The sequence below is a fragment of the Sorghum bicolor genome, chromosome 9 (genome assembly GCF_000003195.3).
Source record: "Sorghum bicolor cultivar BTx623 chromosome 9, Sorghum_bicolor_NCBIv3, whole genome shotgun sequence".
Taxonomy (NCBI): Eukaryota; Viridiplantae; Streptophyta; class Magnoliopsida; order Poales; family Poaceae; genus Sorghum; species Sorghum bicolor.
This window is the reverse complement of record NC_012878.2, coordinates 21,673,745-21,679,216: the sequence shown is the minus strand read 5'-3', so window position 1 is coordinate 21,679,216 and position 5,472 is coordinate 21,673,745.

Genomic DNA, 5,472 nt, shown 5'->3' with positions numbered 1-5,472 from the left:
TTTTCCTACTAGCATGATTGTCCTTAAGGACCAAGAGATTGATGTCATCTTGGGCATGAACTGGATGGCACAACGAGGGGTTGTGCTGGATACTCTGCATCGAACCATTAAAATTCCATTGCCCAATGAGAATTCTTATTTGCTAATTCAATTAGTTACTCCCAAGCGGACAATTGGGCAAGTTCATGCCGCTAATGTGTCTGAAGTCAAAGATATTCCGGTAGTTCGAGATTTTCCGGATGTATTTCCTGAAGACTTACCAGGTCTGCCTCCGGACCGGGATGTACAATTCAGTATAGAATTGAAACCAGGAACAGCCCCAATATCTCGAAGGGCCTACAGAATGGCACCGAAAGAGCTGGCCGAATTAAAAACCCAATTACAAGAGTTGTTGCAGAAAGGTTTTATTCAGCCTAGTTCTTCTCCATGGGGTTGCCCAGCCTTGTTTGTGAAAAAGAAAGATCAGACATTAAGGCTGTGTGTTGACTATCGTCCTCTAAATGAGGTAACGATTAAGAACAAGTACCCATTGCCCCGCATTGACTTATTGTTTGACCAGCTAGCTGGGGCCAAAGTATTCTCAAAAATTGACTTGAGATCAGGGTACCACCAAATTAAAATTAGGCCGGAAGATGTGCCCAAGATAGCTTTTACAACCCGTTACGGGCTATATGAATACTTGGTGATGTCCTTTGGGTTGACTAACGCACCGGCCCATTTCATGTACCTGATGAACTCTCTCTTCATGCCAGAACTAGACAAATTTGTGGTCGTCTTTATCGATGACATCTTGATTTACTCCAAGACTAAGAAAGAACATGCCGAACACTTGAGAATCGTGCTGACCCGTCTCAGGGAGCATCAACTATACGCCAAGTTCAGTAAATGTGAGTTCTGGCTGGACAAAGTCCATTTCCAGGGTCATGTATTATCAGCGGAGGGAGTCGCTGTAGACCCAGGCAAGGTAGAAGATGTGTTGAATTGGAAACCCCCAACTACGGTACATGAGGTCCGTAGTTTTCTGGGTATGGCGGGATATTACCGTTGTTTTATCCCGGACTTTTCCAGAGTCGCCAAACCAATCACAACCTTGCTCAAAAATCAAACCAAGTTTGTTTGGTCACCCCAATGTGAGCAAGCCTTTCAGACTCTGAAAAGGTTGTTGACAACTGCACCTGTCTTAGCCCAGCCAGATATTGAAAAACCCTTTGATGTATATTGTGATGCATCAGGGATCGGGATAGGCTGTGTGCTAATGCAGGAGGGTCGCGTAATTGCATATGCTTCCAGACAACTCAAACCCCATGAAGAGAATTACCCGACCCATGATCTTGAACTAGCCGCCGTGGTACATGCATTAAAGATCTGGCGTCATTATCTGTTGGGGAACACATGTCATCTATATACCGATCATAAAAGCTTAAAGTATATCTTTACTCAAGCTGAGCTTAATATGCGCCAGCGAAGGTGGCTAGAATTAATTAAAGATTACGACCTTGAGGTGCATTATCACCCTGGCAAGGCAAATGTAGTAGCTGATGCCCTCAGTCGTAAGGCTCACTGTAATTGCTTAACAGTGACGCCTAGGGATATAACTTTGTGCCAAGAGCTAGAGAACTTGGGAATAGAAATGATTTCCCAAGGAAGCCTTGCCAATTTAAAGATCGACTTCAATCTCGAAGCTCAAATCATAAGGGCACAAAAAGAAAACAAAGGCATGAGACATCTTAAAGAGAAGATTTCTAATAGAGCACCCACAGTCTTTAAGGTGGATGATGCGGGAGTAATCTGGTTCAAAAACCGGTTAGTGGTTCCAATGGTACCTGAGCTACGTCAACAAATCCTAGATGAAGCAATAAGATGTATCAGGACCTAAGGCAAAGGTTTTGGTGGACAAAAATGAAGATAGAGATAGCTCGCTATGTGGCCCAATGTGACACCTGTCGAAAGGTCAAAGCCATTCATCTCAAGTCCGCTGGGGAGTTGCAACCTTTGCCAATCCCCGCATGGAAATGGGATGACATAAGTATGGACTTCATAGTAGGATTGCCCAAGACGGCCAAGGGCTTTGATTCCATTTGGGTCATAGTGGATCGTCTTACCAAAACAGCACATTTTCTGCCTGTAAAGCTATTGTATCCTGCCTCCACCTATGCTAAGATTTATTTCGACCGTATCCTAAGTCTGCATGGGGTGCCAAAGACAATAGTGTCAGATAGAGGCACACAATTTGTCTCCCAATTCTGGAAATGTTTACACGAGTCCCTGGGCACTAAACTTTTATACAACACAGCCTACCACCCTCAAACCGGTGGACAAACTGAAAGGGTGAATCAAACCCTAGAAGATCTATTAAGATCTTGTGCCTTGAATTTTCCAGATAAGTGGGATGACTGCTTGCCTCTAGCAGAATTTTCTTACAATAATAGCTACCAAGAGAGTATCAAGATGGCTCCCTTTGAGGCAATGTATGGTCGCCGATGTCGAACTCCATTACACTGGTCGGAACCTGGAGAAAGATGGTTCTTCGGGGTTGACCTAGTGAAAGAGACTGAGAACAAAGTGAAACAAATCCAAAATAACTTGAAAGTTGCTCAGTCTCGACAGAAAAGTTATGCTGATAAAAGACGTCGACCATTAAAGTTCGTCAAAGGTAATCATGTGTATTTGAAAGTATCCCCAATGAAAGGAGTAAATCGTTTTGGTGTTAAAGGCAAGTTAGCGCCTCGTTACATTGGTCCATTTCCAATCATTGACCGATGTGGACAGGTCGCTTACCGCCTTAAACTGCGTGAACGATTATCCGGGGTGCATAATGTGTTCCATGTGTCTCAACTGAAAAAGTGTCTTCGGGTACCCGACCGAGTTCAAGATATTGAGGATGTAGAACTTGAACCAGATCTAACTTATTCAGAGTATCCTATCCGAGTACTGGATCAGAAAAATAGAGTTACTCGAAGAACAACCACCAAATGGTACAAGATACAATGGAGCCAGCACTCTGAAGAGGAGGCCACCTGGGAATCTGAAGATTACTTACTAGAGAACTTTCCTGAATTCCATGCTTCTCTTCAGGAGAACATATGATAAATAAAGAGTGTACTCTAGTGAAGGAAAAGAGTCGCCAGAGCCATGTACTTAATGTACATATATGCTTATAATGGAGTGTTTTCCCCAACTTCTTGCCTTATGGAAAAGTTGAAGATGAAAGAGTTTTGACAAATTTCCTTTTCCATTACTTACCCTAAGGTTTTAAATCTCGGGGACGAGATTTCTTTAAGGGGGAAGGGCTGTAACATCTCCGATGTTACGGTTACTAAAAACGGATCATGTCATCATAAGCATTGCAAAGCATAGTTGTTAAAGCACATTTGTATGCATCAACTTAAAACAAGTTTATTTTTATTGCTTGAGCTTAGGGAGGTAGAGTGTGTTTATGTGGAATGTTGATGCTTGTGTGGTTGCTAAACCCTAGGGTGGAAATTTTTCCGAAAAGCTAAGGGGGAAAAAAAAACCCTGATTTCTGGATCCTAGATTTGCCCCCTTTTGCATAAGTCAAAAACTATGCAAAAATTGAGGTTGAGTTCAAAAGCAAAGTTGTAGCTCTTGGTAAGATGTACAACTTTGGTGTTTTGAGTTTTTGAAGTTTCAATACAAAATTCAAAGTAATTTTGAAAATACAGATTTCCGAAAAGTGTCCCCTTTTCCAAATCAAACCTCCCAATTCAAAATCCATTTGGAATTGTGAAAAGTGGTCAACATGAAAGTTGTAGAGCACAAAAAGTTGAGCAACTTTCATGTTGGGAGTTTTTCAAGTTGTTTAGGAAAAACAAAAGTAATTTTGGAAATTCCAATTTGCCCCCAAATCAAAAATTTGAATTTCCTTTGAATTGAGTTTGATTTTCAAACTGTTTGGCAAAATTAACCTTTTTCCATTGAGAATCAACTTGGGACACCTAAATATGTTTTGTAGCTTATAAAATTGTGCACAACTTTGGTTTTGGTTGAATTTTGTGCTCAGTTCAGTTTTTGGGCGATTTTTGCAAAACTCCAAATTGGGTGGATAGGCGCTGCTACAGTGTTTGGCAGGGGGGGGGTGCTCTGCCGCCGGGCAGAGCCGCCTCCGCGCGCGACGCCACGCAGCTGGCCACGCAGCTGCTTGCTGCTGTGCTTCGCGCGGTCGGCCTCATCCACACCCACTGTTCCGCCGCGAGGATAAAGCCTTGGACGGCCGGAGTTTTCTTTTCCTTTCTTTGAACCTCGTCGCCGACAGCCACCACTCGCCGCCGAAATTCACCTCGCTTGTGCCCCTTCCAATCCACCCGGGCACTCCACTAGCTTCGCCAGGTCCTTAGCCATCGATTGCGCCCCCAAGCGCAAGCACTAACCCGCCAGAACCCTTTCCCGAGCTGCTCTTCTCCAGCTCCGGCCAAAGCGCCGCCGCAAGCATCCCACCGTGGCCAGCATCGCTCAAAGCCTCTCCGCTGCTGTTTGTTGCTCGGTTGAAGTCGTGGTGAGCCTCTGTCGCTTTTGCGCTACTCTCTTCGCGCTCTACTCAAGCGTAGTGGCCAGTGTTTGCCCGGCCGAGGCGGCCGTCCGCCGTGTCCGTGGTCGCGGGGGTTAGGGGAGGAGAAAGGGGGTGAGAAGAGTATCCAGAGGTGCGCCTTGGAATGGAGAACGCGACCAGCGGGTCACGAGAAGCAGAGGAGGCGCGGATGGCTCCGTCGCGCCATCGATTCGGCCGGCCGGAGGTTGAAGACGGAGCTGACAGCGAGGGCCCGCTGTCAGCGACGTCCTGAGGGGAGGCGAGGGCGCGAGCGCGCGCAGCGCGGGTGCGGGCCGAGCGCGCGTGGGCCGGCCTGCGGCCCAGTTTCCAGGCCGCCCGCTGCGCTGTTCTTTTCTTTTTCCTTTTTGATTAAAATTGCTTGATGTTTGAATTTATGTTATAAATTGTGTAGTGATCCAAAAATGATGAAAATTTTTGTATAAATTCCCTGAAATAGTTAGAACCCAAGAAAAATATTAGGCTCTGTTTTCTGATAGTTTGCCAGGATATGAAAATTGGCTCTTTTAATTAGCAAATAAAACTTTGATGAATTTTAATAATTTATTAGTATGTCCAAAAATCACCAAAAATTGTGAGATGCCTCTGAATATTATTTCCAGGCTTCACACAAAATTTGGTGGCATTTGGATAATGTTTGAATAAAATATTAGTAAACCCTTATTTAGTACTTAAATAATAATTCCAAAATAATTAGATAGTGATTAGTGAAATCCTCATAATTAGGGTTGAGTGATTTTGGGATTGTGTGATGACCTGAGGTCATTAACCCTAATGACCTTTGACATTTTATTATTGTTTAGCCTTAATGCTTAATTATTGTCGTTAGCAGTGGATTAAGAATTAATTAAGGTAATAGAATTAATAATTAGTTAATTCAGGTTAATTATGAATTAAAGGAGATTTTA